This window comes from Mesocricetus auratus, unplaced genomic scaffold (assembly GCF_017639785.1).
Source record: "Mesocricetus auratus isolate SY011 unplaced genomic scaffold, BCM_Maur_2.0 Super-Scaffold_100014, whole genome shotgun sequence".
NCBI classification, from domain to species: domain Eukaryota; kingdom Metazoa; phylum Chordata; class Mammalia; order Rodentia; family Cricetidae; genus Mesocricetus; species Mesocricetus auratus.
Window position 1 is genome coordinate 40,209,925 of NW_024429197.1, and position 17,154 is coordinate 40,227,078.

Genomic DNA, 17,154 nt, shown 5'->3' on the forward strand with positions numbered 1-17,154 from the left:
ACTTGAGACCCTCCTGCCTCCGTCTTCTGAGAGCTGGGATTACAGTTGTGCACCCCCACACTCAGCTAGAGCTACACACTGTAGGCATTACTGTTTACAAGTCTGTGTGTTAGTATTTCAAATAGTGTTTAACAAAACCTAGGATGACTAGCCAGGAAGGCAGGCATCATTATGCCCGTTAGATGAGGAAAGCACGATGAGGAGCAGCGCGCCATTTAGTTTAGATTGCGTAGACTGTAAATAAGCAAGTCAGGATGTGAAGGCCACTCAGAATAATTCCCAAACCCCAAACCAAGACACCCTTTCTTCAGGAGTGTTTGAGAGCTGTGCCATTCACAGGCTGGCCTTTGCTTTTGGCCGCAGGTCTATCTTTCCCCTTGAACACTGCTGAAGTATTTACTAACATGATGTAGCACCTACCATGTCCTGAGATGTTAAGCTTACTGAGACGGCTGCTGGGTGTTACTTCTCAGCAGTGGCTAAACGTATTGAGGGGTTTCTTGGAATCGCTGAGGCAGAGCCTTATTCAATTCACTGTATGGGCGGATGGGGTGTGCCTGTCGGGAGATGTTCCACACATCCTGTTCTACCTGCTGTACACTAGGGGGCGTTCCAAGATGAGTAAGGCATCCCGTGGCTACCTATGTCTGACCTTCAGGATTCCACGGCATTCCCAAGGTCCCCAGAAACTTTCTGCACATCTCAGCTTCCCTTTCTTCCCTACCTCGCAAGCCTCACATAGTGACAAGGAAATGAACACAGAGTGCGCAGACAGCCTGCGGTGCACTAGAGCTCTCCCTGATCTGGGATGGCACTCTCCGCACGAGGCGGTGGGGGTGGGGGTGGGGTTCCTGGACAGTTTGGGGTGTGTGGAGAGTCACGTCTCTGCAGGGCCTCCTGCAGCAGGCTCTCAATGAGACTCTTTCTATCAGAGGGTGAAATAAATGAATAAACGAGGAGTCACAATATGCTAGAATTTGTGTTTCTTTTAAAACATTTAAATTACATTTATGATTTATTTATTTACTAATGTGAGCACCACAGCACATGTGTGAAGGTCAGAGGATAGCTTTGGGAAGTTGGTTCTCTTTTTCCACCATGTGGGTTCTAGGTATTGAACTCAGGTCATTAGGCTTATTGGCAAGTGCGTTTTCCCACAGGGCCATCTTGCCTGATTTTGCGTTGAAGATCCTGGAAATAGATACCAGGCTTCCAAACTGAGCAAAGGATGCCCAGCACAAGAGCGTGCATGGCAAGCTGGAGCACTGCAGTCCAGTCTGTGTCTGTTCTGTACGACCAGTGTGCCTGCCATCTGTGGTAAGATGTTTTGACCATTTAGACATTTCCATTTAAACTCCAGTCACCATCAGAAGTGGCCAACCCTCTTTGTATCCAAGAACTTTCTCCAATCCAAATGCTCCATTTTTGCCAGTTTATTTTCCTATTTTTTTCTATGACATGGATGAAGAATGCAATGAAAAGATCCTTGCCTTAGTGATTACATGTTTCAAGTGCCCACTGCTGCATAAAAAAACTTAGTGCCATAAAAACAAGCTACTTGTTCTTGTTTTTTTTTTTTGTATATATAAAATACTGTTATTTCATGATGTGTGAGAAATAAGTTCATCACGGAACTAAATAGAAGAGAAATAGCCATAGATTTGCTAAATAATTATCAAGTATATACAACATATATTTATTTTCGTGTTTTATTTTATGTGTACGTTTAGCCTGCACCATGGGCATGCAGGGCCTGAGGAGGGCAGAAGAGGGTGTCAGATTCCCTCGAGCTGGAGTTACAGACAGTTGTGAGCTGGTGCTGGGAGCCAAACCCAGGTCGTCAGCAAGAGCAGCCGGTGCTCGTAACCGCTAAGCCATCTGTCCATCCCCACCAGCCACTTCCTCATGCTTCCAGAGTTTGCCACATTCGTGATGTCCTTGGAAATCTGCCTACCACAGCAGGCATGTATCATCTCTGTTTCTCATTGTCAGGGAGATTCATCTGGCAGGTCTGAATGTCTGCGGTCTGGTACTTGGTCAAAGGTGACTCACAGAGGAGGATCGGCTTGGACTAAAGAGTAGAGCCATCTACATAGCTTCTCCTTGTGGCTTGAATCCCAAAAGGATGGCTGTAAAACAAATTATTTCAGATGACCATAGGGAAGTTGTGTGATATTGCTTCCATGCCACAGGCATGTAGAGAGTCCAGGGGCATGCGTGGAAGGAAGAATGGCAAAGGACCTATGGTTCTAGTATTTTAAACAACTCACGATCCTGCCTCAGCCGCCCATGTGGTGGCTTTACAGGTATGCACCACCATTTTCGGGCTGATACTTGTTGAATGAAAGAAGTATTTGTCTTGCAAGTCTAATTCCATGTAGAACTGAATTATACCTGTGAACACTATTGGAGACAGATCTCAAACTATGAATGAGCTGAGTGGGTGAAAGTCTAGCACAAGCTTTGTAGATGGAGGGGAGGGCCTACACCAAGGTTAAGAAAGTCTCCAGAGACTAGAAGGGTTATACAGCCAGAATAGAGAGTGTGTGCAGAGGAGAGGAGAGGAGAGGGGAGGGGAGGGGAGAGGAGAGGAGAGGAGAGGGGAGGAGAGGGGAGAGGAGAGGAGGGGAAGAGAGGAGAGGAGAGGAGAGGAGAGGAGAGGGGAGGGGAGAGGAGGGGAAGAGAGGGGAGGAGAGGAGAGGAGAGGGGAGGAGAGGGAGATGGGTGTAGACAGGTTGCAGAGGAGTCTGCAGTTCCTACAGACTTCCTGAGAGAGCTGCTTAGACACCGTAGAGATTAGGGAGACATTTAGAGAGAGTCTTGTGTCTGCGGTAGAGACAGACAGGGGTGAGGAGAGTGAGAGGATGCTGTGGTCCAGGTACAAGCTGATGAGAGTAATTGGGGTCTTGCACTGGGGCTGCAGAGGAGAGGACAGCTTCCCACACTGGAGTCTCACTCACCACTTTCAGTATTGCTGCTGTCTGTTTCCCTCCTTGGCATCCACGGCAATCTGAATGCCTGCTCTTTGTGCTCATCAGAATGTGATGCCATCTGCAATGCATGAGTTTGTAACTCACTGACATACCCAGGCTGTTTAGCACACAGACTATGGTGGGGAGAGGTGGGGGCTGATGTTGAGACACACATGGAGATGAAGCTGCAGCAGTCCGTCACCTCAGCTTGGGTTTGCAAGGAGATGGAATCTGATTCCTGTCTTGCTTGTGTTCACAGCAGCATGACACATTTGTACAACAGTGCTCTCTCTGGAGAACCGGGCACTTAATAAATATCACCTCTGGATAGTTGTGAAAACTGGACCAGTCAAATTCCCAGGTTTCCAGAGTTAGCTGAGGAGACAAGCCCTTTCTCTATCTCTTCCTGTTATAAAGTGTGGAGGGGCTGGAGAGGCAGCTCAGTGGGTAAGAGGACTTGCTGTGTAAGCACCAGGATTTGAGTTTGAATGCCCCCAAACACAAACACGCACACACACACACATACACACACACACACACACACACACACACCCCTGAAAGAAAGTTATCAAAGACTTTGGGACTGGAAGAAACTCTCAGCTCCTTCCCACTGATATGTGGACAACCATTGCTCTTCTTGTGTCATCGATTAAGGAAGCAGGGGAGGGCAGAACCAGGCCCATGCAGCTGGCCAGTCATAGGAAGTGCAGGAGAAAGCAGGTTCCCACACACCCAGAGCAAACAGTTCAGGTGGTTGCCATCTTCCGTGTCTAAAGCAAACGTTTCTCGTTTAGTATGTGTTGAAGAAAATTGAGAAAATTGAACTTCTAAGAATTCCTTTAATTCTGTTCAATAAAAATATATGGAGCACCCAGAGTTCTGAAAGCCCCCAGGGAGCTCATGTCCTAGGGAGGTAGATAACCCACAGGAGATGACTATAACACAGATATCACAACCCTTCCATGGAACCCATTGCTAGGTGTTATGTTTGGAAGAATAGATAGCAGAGTAAGGAGGAGGGGTGGTCTCCAGGGTGTGTGTGGTTTGTAGTCTTAACTAGGGTGGTCACTGTGTCATCCATAAAGGGTCTTGTCTTCAAGCTGAAACACACCTGCTTGCTGTCACTCAGGAGGATGGTGAGTTTAGGGCCAGCTAGGAATGCAGACTCACTCCTCCCCTCCCCCAACACACACACACACACACACACACACACACACACACACACACAGCACACACACACACACCTTACCCATATCAATCGCCCAAATTTTGTTTCATTCTTTGTTAAGCCTATCATGTCTGAATAAAGAAATCTTAATTTTTTAGTCATCTATGTTGCTAAATCTAGCTTTCCCATTCATTTTTTATTCATACCAACACAAATGTGTTGTATTAATGACAAATTTCCTCATTTATACCTTCAGTGATATTGGAAAATAAAGCAACTATAGTCACTCTTCTGATAATGATTTTATATAGCAAAAGACAGACTATATTTGCAATTCTGCAGATGGAACCCAAGGTCACATGTATGTGACGCAGATGCTCTGGACTCCACACAGAATTTGAACGTACATGTAACACAGGTGCTCCAGACTCCACACAGACTTTGAACATACATGTAACACAGGTGCTCCAGACTCCACACAGACTTTGAACATACATGTAAAACAGGTGCTCCAGACTCCACACAGACTTTGAACATACATGTAACACAGGTGCTCCAGACTCCACACAGACTTTGAACAAATAATGCTACAGAGTAAATTGTATTTCTGAAGGGGAAGAGCCTGGAGCTCCTGAGAGCCTACCCCAAAGTGGGGTTAACCATGTCAGAGCCTTGGGAAGGTCTCAGAAAGCTGCCATTATTGAAGCCAGGACCTGAAAACTTAGGCAAGGCAGACGGGTGAGATGGGAAGGGCATATGAAATGGAAATGGCCTGTACACACGAGTTGTGGACTCTCAGGGACTTGGATCTCTGCTCCAGGGCTGAGCTGGGATACACTGAATAAAAAGGTCAGATAACACAAGGCCTCAGCCATGTACATTATTTGCAAATTTAAGGTGAAAAATAACACATTGCATCTTGCTTGAGTAAGTACTGAATGAATTTGCTAGCTGTCAGCCTATGAATGGGGATTATATTATATTACATCATCACATAATAAAAAGCAAGTTAGTGGCATAACCAAAGGCAGTCGGAAGTTGGTACTCTTGGTCCGTCTTCTAGGTGGAAGCATGTGTGGGTGGCAGGTAATTAACCTGGGTTGGTCTTTCAGGTCTTTAGGGGAGGGCTAGTTTTCTCTATTACTGCAGAGCCCTAATATACATCCCTTATTTAGATGGTAGGATGGCAAGAGACAGAATGTGAAACCACAGACAGGTAGACATGGCTTTATGTCTTAAGTCTGCCTCTCGCTAGCTTGGTTACTTGGTGGCACCTCTCTGGGTCTCGATGACATTATCTGGAAAGTGGAACTAGTAATGCTGTTCATTCTCAGAAGGCTGATATGATAGTCGAAAGAAGCAATACTTGGAAAATTTTGTTATATTGTTGGAAGTGCCTCAGTCAGCTTTGTTTTTGTGGGAAACACACTTCCAAAGATCCCCTTATTCCTGCATTCTCTAGCCCAAGTCCACTCCATTGTGACCACAAGGGTCCAACACATTTCCTAACTGGGATGCTAATTCTTCCTTCTGTTATAGGAGGAAGGCTCATTTTGAGATGCTAATTAATATGATGCTCTGGTAAGAAAGTTAAAAACAAACAGACCAAGAGGACCCTGCTGTTAGACCCTGGGACTTACACTCACCTTTGCCTCCCCATGATGGGGGTCTGTTTAGGCAGAAACAGGCTAATCTAATCTCCCCCACATTACTGTAATTATTAACTACTACTTCTAAAATCTATCGAGTTATCATTATTGTTATTATTCTGAAACTCAACCCCATTTCCATGTCGTAAAGATAAACCAAATCTCATTTCAATTAGTTGCAGCAGGAGGGAATGAACTTTAAACAGACATTTAATTTCTGAAAAAAAAAATTAGGAAGTTCTTCATGGAAATGTTATGGCATTTTGAAACAGATTAATAGTTCAGTGTGAACACATCCTCCCTGCAGCTAAATGACGGCTGCATGATGAGGAGGAGGCAGGTTCAGCGAACAAAACCAGAGGCTGCCTTAGAGCTCATCAAGTAGTCTTTGTTTTATGACTTTCAATTCTTGCTTTCTCTCTCTCTCTCTTTTTAAATAGCTTTAATTATTGGTCTTACGTTATGGGTATATTTTATTTATTATGAGGAAATAGTTGACTTTCAAGGTGACAATAAAATTTGGCAAAAATCTCTCCAAACCTATGAAAAGATGGAAATTCTCCCCCAAAAGGCTCAGCTCTCAAGATGATGACCTGTGGTCTGCAAAGGGTGTTGGGGGTGGGCTGGGGTGGGGACTGGGGTGGGGGCTGGGGGTGTTCCCTAGCACTGGTTCAAATGGCTTGTTCTCTTCCTTTCTTGAATTAACATTCATATCCAAGAGTGTGCCCCACTTTTCAGCAGCTGAACATGACAAGGGGGAAAGGTTTCCGTGATGGATTCTTGTGTGTGTCTGTAAATTTCATGCTTGTGAAGTTGGATTAATAGCAAGGGACGCTGAAGTCCTTTTGTTCTTGCACAAACTGCTCCCGAGCCAGAGAGGGACAGGGTGAGCATCTCAATGGAACAGAGCCCGGAGGCATGACTGGAGGGACTGGCGTAATCTCTGGCCTCTCTCCCCAAGCCTCATTACAGCATCTGTTCCTCTGGGACCTGGGTAGAAACCACAAAATAAATGTCAGTGACTTCAACATTTCTCTCAGAATCTGTGCAGGCTATAGTGATATCTAGATTCAAGGTACTGCCCTAGATGTACAAGGCAGAACCCTTTATATACTGTCTAGTTCTTGGGGAAAGAAAACAGCTGCTAACCAGGCTTGGGGCGTTACAGATGAGAGTCTTTGGAACATGGATCTTTGCTCCAGAGCCGAGCTGTTGCTGAGCGTAAGATGGGATGAAACCTTCTGTTCCTGTAGGAGACACCAAGTCACAGGCTACACTGTTATAAAAATAAGCTTTTTCCTCCAGAATATATTGTAGACAACTGACACAGATTAATGAGACTGAGATTTTTAAATCTAATACCATTTTTTAAAGTAGGTTACAAGTTTTCATCTAACTCAACCTCGCACATATTCTTTTCCTCACTAATTTGGTAGCTTAGCGGCTGGGAACAGTGTCGCTAAATGAAGAGTTTGCCTGCTCTGGTGCAGAAAAACAGTTACAATTTAGCAAGCTTTTCTACAACAGTGAATTTATTCTAGTTTCAGTGATAAATTATCCTTGATTTTGTGAACTGCTGCTGCTGGGCAATTTTTAATTTATTCAAGAATTTCAAAATTAGTGCATGTGTGTAGGTGTGGGAGGGAGGCAGGACTGCGTTGGCCCTTCTGGAAGCCAGAGGATGACTTGCAGGAGGTGGTTCTCTCCTACTCTGTGTTCTGGAGTCTGAACTCAGGTAATCTTGCTTGGCAGCAAGTGCCCTTACCTACTGGAACATTTCTTGGTCCTAATTCACTTTTGAAAGGCTACTTTATTGATGTATTCTTAACATGTGAAAAGCCGCATCCATTTAACATTTATGATTTGACAAATTTTGGAATAGACGTGTACTCGTGAAACTGCCTCCACCAGTAAGCCTTCCTATCATGTCCCCCCAGCCTCAAACCCATCACCTCCCAAAGTTGCCTCTCACCTCCTTTATTAATAATATGACTATTGGTTTGCCGTAAGAAACTAACATAATATCTATTTTTATATAAAAAGTTACACAAAAATGCAACATTGTGAACTATAGGCACTATGTTTGATGGTATTCTACAATGCTCTTCGCACACATACAAAGAACATTTTAAAGTTTATTTTCACGTCAAAATGGTTTTAATCCTAAAATTTCAGGTAAAAGAAAATCCTCAACCCTGATAACCATCATCCTAGAGCAACAGCTTTAGAACTGGAGATCTTGAACTCCATGGCTTACCAGCTTTTTTTTTTTTTACCTTGAGCAAAAGAATTACTGTCCCAACTCTTAATTTTCTCAGTTGTAAAACGAAGACGGATGTGTTTACCTTACAAAGATATTGTCAGATAACATTATTCACAATAGCCAAAGTTCCTAAACCATCTCCACGATGTCAGCTCATATCTGGATGGACTGGTGTGTCCACAATGGAATATTACCCAGCAGTAAAACAAATGAATGAATGATCCTGCTGCAACTTGACTGGATCTCAACAACAAGCTCCATGAAAGAAACTGGATGTAGAAGATGACAAATTGCATCATTTTACTTACATGAAAGGTCGTAGAGGATGAATCTACAGAGGTAGAAAGAACATTAGTGATTGCCTGGGGCTGTGGGGGAGAAGGATTGACTGTAAATGGACACAAAGGGTCTCACTGGGGCAAAAGACATGTTCTTAAACAGGACCATGGCAAAGGCTATTCAACTATGCATTTAGTAAAAACTCATTGAATTGTGCATTTAAGCCTGGAGACACTTTGGCCTTTTCCTTAAAAAGTTGTTTTTTTTTTAAACTAAACCTAGTGTTAAGATTGGAGAGATGGTAGCATGTAAAATGCTTGAGCCCGGATACTTGCCACTCATATGAAAACCACCACAGCAGCACACCCCGAAACCCAAGCCTTTGGGTGAGGGAAACAGGCAGATTCTTGAAACTGGCTGGCCTAGCTAAGTTGTGTGCTTGCTCCAAGTTCAATGAGGGGATTTGTCTCCAAAAATAAAGGTGGAGAGAGTAATCAAGCAAAGACACCAGACATCGACTTGTGGCCTCCAAATGTGTATGAATAGACACACACACACACACACACACACACACACACACCTACCTTTTTTTTAATTAGAAAAATAAAAAGCTGATGCATGACTGTAATCTAAGACTCACGAGGATGAGGAGTTTCAGGTCAACCTGCAAATAGCAAGATTCTGTCATAGCAGCAATAAAGACAGCAATCAGATGTTGGAAGAATCCATTTGCTGCTTAAATGTTGTGGTAATTTCAGTGAAAATAGCCCCCATAGGCTTTTAAGGAATGGCACTTTTAGGAGTGGCTTTGTTGGAGGAAGTTTGTCTCTGAGGGTGAGCTTTGAGGCTTCAGATGCTCAAGCCAGGTCTAGAGGCTCATTTTCTTTGCCTGCTGCCTCCAGACCAGGATGTAGAACTCTCAGCTCCTTTCTAGCTCCACGTCTGCCTATGTGTCTTCATGCTTCCCACCATGATGACAATGGACTCTGAACTGTAAGCCAGGACCAATTAAATGCTTTCTTTCATAAGAGTTGCTGTAGTCATGGCATCTAAAACCATAACTAAGACAGAGTCAAAATCAGGAGGTGACAGGTTAGGGAAGGAACCATAAGTTGAATCTTGAAGAAAGGGAAAGAAATCAGAAGAAAAGAAGTTAGAGGCAGAGCCTAGAAGAAAATACCACAGGCTAAGCACAGACACAGAAACACATCCCCAAGATCACTCATAGAGACCCAGGAAAAGTTCAACCTTTGGAAGTAGACAGACATGGGTCCAGTCTGTGACTCTCTGAGCAAGGAACATAATGTCTGACCCAAGTTCACTAACTATAAAGTGCTGGCAATAAAGCCTGTGTTTCAGGATGAATAAAAATATAAGTGAGACATCTGTACAACCGCCCCCCCCCAGTTCACTGCTTGGCTAATACAAGGTGTTTCATAAAAATAAATTTCCTTTCTTCATGCACCCTTGAAATGGTGGTAATTTAATTATGGAAGAAGCTTATTGGGAGGTCTTTGAAAAGACAGTATCAGATCAAAACAAAGGGAATGACACAATTGGTCAGGTATTTTTCCTCACTTTAAGACCTCCTTCATTCCTAATGCAACCTGTATTTTCCTTGGCTATACTGAGGGTGGTTTTAGAAAAGTCAGCTTCACTGTGCTATAGCATATGTATAGCAGCATCCTACACCCAACTTAAGTGCACAATTCAGTGAGCGCTGACAAATGTATGCACACTGCAGCCATCCCACAGTCAGATCCTAGGTCATTTTTAATATCCTCACATTTTCCCTCTCAGTCCAGTCCTCACTCCACCCACCCCTTACACCTGAGATACAACAATTTGTTCTACATTTCCAGCAGATGGAAACATGGAAATGATTTCTAGTTTTCAGCACTATGAATAACATTGCTCTAGGGCCTGGGAATATGCTCACTAGTGGAACAGCTATGTATGTGAGGTCTTGGGTTTGATCCTAGTCCCACAAAAATGAATGAATGAATGAATGAGTGAGTGAATGAATGAGAAAATACATCCATTGAGCTAGTTGATGGTAAAAACTTTCTTAACTCATTGAACACCATTATTTCCTGGGAACTATAGCAGAACCTGGGGCTGGAGTCATTTATAGGATTTACATTCTTTGTATATAAGGCAGATATTTTTGGGTGCGTTTTCTTTTTCCAGTTTATTAATTTGTTTTTTACATTCCAATCCCGGATCCCCTCCTTCCTCTCCTCCTGCTTCCCCTACTTTCCCCCATCCCACCTCCTGTCCACTCCTCAGAGAGGGTACGGCCTCCCCTAGGAAGGCAGATATTTTTTAAACCATGAAAATCTCTAGAGCTTCTCCATTTTTTAAGAGCTTTCTTCCCCACAAGTTTGAAACAGACAAAAGACTTTTGGTTATTTTAGCTCCAAAATACATTAATTTAAAAATTCAAATTAAAATATATCATCACTTGCCCACGATCATGCCTACAATTAAAATTCTAGAATTTGGAAGACTGAGGTAGAAGGATTTCAAATAATAAGCCAGCCTGGGAGAGGAAAAATTGCAACAACCACCTTGGAAAAGTTCTACAATTTCTTACAAAACCAAACATGACACCATAGCAGTTCGACACCTGGGTTCTGACCAAAGGAAATGATTTATTTATCAAAGACTGAAGTGTTTAGAGTGTTTGATTGTGCACTCGCTATTCTGTAGGAACCCAAGGCTTCTGAGCCCCAATCATGGGTTACTACACCACCCCAGCTCTCTCCATGTCTTTGTTTGAATCAGAGAAGTGCTGCCAAAGTCACAGGTCTCTTCCTTTGAGATCCAAGTGAAGTACTTACTCTCAAATCTTTCTGAGAATTCATTGTCTGTTTCCTTGTTCTGGTCACTCAAACAATACACTTTGCAAATGAAAGTATCAGCAGCAGCAGCAAGATTTTAAGGTTTTAGTTTGTGTGTGTGTGTGTGTGTGTGTGTGTGTGTGTGTTTGTGTGTGTATCTGGGTAAGCTCATAACACGTGAGTGGAGGTCAGAGGACAACTTTCAGGAATAAGTTCTTTCCTTTTAATCTTACTGACACTTAGGTTTCTGTCATGCTGATACTTCAGGCTGGCTGGCCTGTGAGAATCTGGGACACTCTTCTGTCCCCTCCTTCCATCTTGCCACAGGAGTATTGGGATTACAGAAGCATACCACAGAACCTGGATTTTTAAATTTTATATTCTGGAGGTCAAAATCAGGTCAGCAGGATTTTGTGGCAAGCACTTTTATCTACTGAGCCATCTTGTTGGTCCTCAAGTATTTATTAATGTCCCAAGTTCAAGACACTATGATAGATGATTGGCAAGGCCTTATCCTTGCCTTTGGGAAGCTTGTGGTCCTTTTAGAGATATGAAATACAAGCATTTCCCCAAAGGTAAATCAGATGAGGTAGCAATGAGGGCAGCAATGAGAGTCTTGGATGTCATGAGGAAGACTAGTCTTCTGTGTGGGGAACCAGAAAGAGTTTCATGGAGTAAGTGACAACAGGAGATGAAGGATAGGTGGGTTGAGATGTTTGTAAGCAAGGGCAACACAAGAGGGAAGAAGAGGAGGAGGAGGAAAAGGATGGCAGAGACAGCAGAGATGGGATGTCCTGCAACCTCATCTTAGGGAAGAGGAGGATGGCAGAGACAGTGGAGATGGGATGTCCTGCAACCTCATCCTGAAATGGGATCAGAAGGTGGGGTTGGGTCCTCGAAGAACTTTCAATATATCTTCTTCCCTTGCTCCTGGGGAGAGATATTGTCAAATGGAAAAGGGATCTCTGGAGAGAAAGCCATGCACATTCTGCTTTCGCATTTCTCAGTAAGCAGTGAAGATCATTAGTATGAGACAGATAAAGCTGCGTGATCTGAACTCTCTAATAGTCCATTTGGACATTCTGCACTCGTAATTTACCTGGTTTGAGGGGTTTACCTTCTCTGAGTGTCAGTTAGCTGAGGGTGGGAAACTCTGTTAGGTACCAGCCAGGTGAGTGTGGGAAACTCTGCTAGGTACCAGGGAATTGAGGGTGGGAAACTCCGTTAAGTACCTGCCAGGTGAGGATGGGAAACTCATTAGTTTTGTTCACTATTTTATTTCCAGGGCCTGAATTTGTTTAACCAAGAAGTGAGTGAAAATTAAGTACATCTTGTGATTTCGATTCTTGGCAATGAAATAAATATTTGTGCCTACTGCTACCCAGTTGATTGTAATACGTGACTAAAAACCTTGCTATTTTTAAACATCTTGATTTTTATAAGCACTCTGTTTCTAGCAAGGGTATTTTTTGTTTTTGTTTTTTGTGACAGGGTTTCTTTGTGTGACATCCCTGTCTTTCCTAGAATTCACTTGTAGACCAGTCTGGCAGGTCTTCCTACTATGTAAATAATAAGAAAAACTGCAATGATAGAGACACTTTTTTTTTTTGAGATGGGGTATCACTGTGTAGCCCTGACTGGCCTGTAATTCACTATGTAAAACCAGGCTGGCCTTGAACTCACAGAGACCTTTCTATGCTTCCTGGTTGCTGGGATTAAGGGCATGTACCACCATGCCCTGCACAAGACACTTATTCTTTGCCAGATATTGCATTATCAAGTTTCCTGTAATATTAGAGAAAACCGATGTCAAGAGAAACTGAATTATTTGCCCATAGTTCATACTAAATGACAGAGTTGGGATTCCCATGTTATCCAAGTTATGCCTTCCTCTGAAGTTACAGAGATTTGATGTGGGTGAGGGTAGTATCTGCTGTGATGCTAGCTAGCATGGGTCAGCTACAGAAGACGTTCAACCTAGCCATTTACCTACTTGCTCTGGAAAAATTTGAGCACCTTAAATACTCTATGTGAGATCTCTGTACTAAACTGATGAAATGAAGTCAATAGAAATGAATTGTTTTCTTTACGCATCAACTTTAAGGAAACCTAATTTTTGGAAAGTGTTGGGGTTTAGCTCTCTAGGCTAATATTTAAACATTCAAATTCCTTCCTCCTTACATTTCCAACTGGCTTGGATATTTTTCCCTTTCTTCTTTCTCCCTAGGTATTTGTCAGACAATGTCCTCATGCCTCTGTGCACACACAAGTGCCAGGATGCTGCTTTAAAGCAAATAGTTTGGGTAGTGTAAAAAACATATTCTAAGTAAGCTATTGCTTTTGTCACATATCCTAGAAGCCTTTGAGCAAGATTCCTGAAATTCATTTAGTGGGTATTCACTCAGACTTTTCTGGAGAACAATTTCTCTGTAAATTATTAACTTTTTATTGCCACATTTCCCAGATTCAATTAGATTAACATTTAGTGTCATTTCTCAAGCAGAGATAATCATCCCGAAGACGCTTTGAAGAAAGAACTTGTGTGCTCTCTACCTTTTGGGCTTTTAATTTATCTTATTTATTTGGCAGGTATGTGCATGTATGCCGGGCAGAGAGAAGCCGAGAGGATGACACTTGATGGGAATTGATAAGTTGGGAATCATTCCACATTGGGTTTATGGCGTTTGGTTTTCTCTGCCGTGGGCACATCAGAGAGCCAATGAAATATGCAGGCTAAAGAGGATGGATTCCCTAAGTGGCTTCTGAATGCAACATTTATTTCTAGCCAGTAAAGTTTAGCAAACCATGTCCGGTGCTGTTGACAAGTAGCACAAACAGTAAGAGTGACAACAGTAAGCTTTTGATGTGTGCATGAAGGTAGGCTTTGGAGGTTCCTTCTTTATGGTATCCTGGCGGGATGGGGTAAAGTCCAAAGCAGGAGCAGTGGCCACAGCAAGCCCCTTGCTACCGTAGCAGCGACTTCAAACATGGCTCATGAATAGGAGCCCATTTGACCCTTGACCAGAACCAGGCTCTAAATTGGCAGACAGAGAATCAGAGTAATTTGTATCATTTCAATTAGTTACTCGCTGCATAACGGGGAGGTCATGACTTTCTGCCATGATGACTGCCCATGGCAACCAAGCTTGAATGTACCATCAGTTTCCAAATACTTTCACTTAATAAATGTAAGTTCATAAACAAGGCTCGATTGTTGGGGTGCACAACAAAGTGAATTATCCACTCCGAGACTGAACGGATGGAAGATGACATAAGTTGGTCCGCAAGATCCTTTCAAATTTTTTTTTTGGTAAGGGAGAAGCTGATAAATGGGGTTAGTAACATTGGTTGAATGAGCAGTATTGATCTCTGGCTATGTAAAACAGCCAGGAAAGAAGCAAGTTTATGTAAGAGCACTGTTGTTGTAGTTCTGAAAGCCAGCAGTTTTCTTTCCCTGTTTGCTCTGTACAACCCAAATTCAAAAATCTTAAAATCAATGTTACCATTGTCGGGTCCAAACAGCACACCCTTCCACAGACAATGCAAAGAATTTCAAAATATAGATAACTGCCTGCTCCATACAGCTCTGATTGCAAGAAACATTGGGCTGTTTTCTTTCGAGAAAGAAAGGGCGGCTTGTTCCAGTGTGAAGACAATGGTGCATCTAGATGCCTGTGAAACTTCGTGAACTCAGTGCAATAATTCAAGCCTTTGATTTGAAAAATGTTTTGTGTGTCTTCCTCCACTTTCCCCTGATGCCAGCCAAGAGCTGTTAGCAAGTCAATGTTTCCCACTCGAGGAAGGAAAAAAAAGTTCAGCACGTACATAAGTTTTGCTATTTGGCTTTTGTTTTTTGAATTAAAATAAAGGTTTCCTTCTTCCGTGTCACAATCTATTAGCCACCAGGAAACCTGGTATCACAGTTCGCTCCCATTCGCCCTGCATCTATAGCAGATTTGACGGTGTGTGGAAACCAACATGGGCACTGCTCTGTGACTGTCACCTACAATCAGTTTGTGCTGTGGCTCAGATTAACCATGACAGTAGGCAATATTTCCAACATTATTAAAAGAGAAACCTAATATTTTGGGACATCAGGGATCTCTGAGCTGCTGTCCATCAAATTGAGAACCTTCATTTCCTACTCCTTGGATGGATAACCTTAAGTTTTAACCACTTAATGGACAAAACCCTGTTAAATAAAAATAAGGAGGTTAAATTGAATATGAAGGGGAAGATGTAGCTGTTTTGGTATTTAAAGCTCTGTCTTGGAGCTATCCCTCAAAAGGTTGGTGGTCTTCGAGACGAATCTTCTATTTTTTTTCTTTAAATTTATCTACATGAAGTGCCTTAGCCATTCCTGAATTTTCATCCCTAGGATATTTTGTTATTAAATTTGTGATTTGTAAGGTAACCATATCTTCACTATTTTTGGATTTTTACTTAATGTGGTTTCTGTTATATAAACAAAGATTTGCCAAAGAGGCTATATAAGGAATTTATAAGAAGGGCATGCAGACACTTGAAAACTACTTATTTTTTTTTAAAAAGCAACTGTCTTGCATAAATATGGGTACAGGTAAGGTACCAATGACCACAACCAAATTTGGTAATAATATTTAGAAAGTGGACAGGTTTTCGGTCTGTATTTACCTGTGTGGATGTCATTCTTTACCTCTCTCTGACTTACTTGCGTTTACATGGGCATGGCTAAAAGGTGTGTAGCTGCCATCACAGTTGAAAAGAAAGTGCATAGAATAATGGTATCTAGTCCTTAAACATTGTTCATAGCTTCTTTGGTGATTGAAGCCCGTTATAGCCATAGTTTTCTCAAATATCGAATACATTCCAAGCACCGGGAATGTAGAAATGTCTTCGGACATTCACATCAAGCCCATGCACCGAGCTTTGAGACTTTACTTCCTTTAGTTTACGTGCATCTTATTGGTCCATCTCAGAGATTACAAGAGCCTAGATCAGCAGGAGAATGTTACTGGGCCTTAGCCTCGTGTTAGTTGTTTTCTTCTAGTCCGTGGAGACATAAACATACATTAATAAACATATAGATGAATGACTCCCAAAGGTAATTTTACAGTCTTACAAAGAACAGGTCAAGGCTGGGGAGATGGCTTAGAGGATAAAGCACTTGCTGTGCAAGCATGAGGACTAACGTTTGGGTCTCTAGTACCCATGGAACCGGCTGCTGTGGTGGGTAGCCTGCCTGCAATCCCAGCACTTCTGAGCCATGGACGGGGAATCATCACAGCAAGCCGGTTGGCTAGATTGGAAGAATTAGTGTGCTCCCGGTTCAAACAAGAGCATCTGTCTTAAAATGTGTGAGGGAGGAAGGCAATCCAATGTCAATTTTTGGCCCCCACACACGTGCATACATGTGAACTTGCACACACCCGTCCACCCACACACATTTGAACACTCACAGGTATGCGTGTATGCACATAAACACTCTTAGGGGCACACACAATACACACACCAAAGGAAAAAAACCCAGACAGACCAAAGTCTTGCTCTACTTCCTTGTACTCAACAGGCCTTGATGATTGAAGAGTTTCACATTTTATGAACACTATGTATACACTTACCTAATGACTCCCTGCTTTCTTTTCTAATCTCAGGAAAACAAAAACAGAACCCCAAAAGCCTGATGAAGTTCGTAACTTCTTTCAGGACCCTTTTTTGTTTTTTAGGCCATGTCTGCTCCCAGGTCTATCCATCATCATTTTAGCTTTGAAAGTTGGCTCATTTGTCTTGCTCCCTTAGTTCTGTCACCACAAGCTCTGAAGGTTGGTCCTGATTTCTTGCCTGTGGTCTTTCAGTGGCCCACTCCCTGCTGGTACCCACTCCATCATTCTTCTGGCTATTTGATCTCAGTTTCCTGTGTGTCAGGCTGCTTAGCCACCTGATGGTTTTTGATTCCAGATTCTCCATTCTCCTTCTGGCTCGCCAGTCCATCATTATCCGA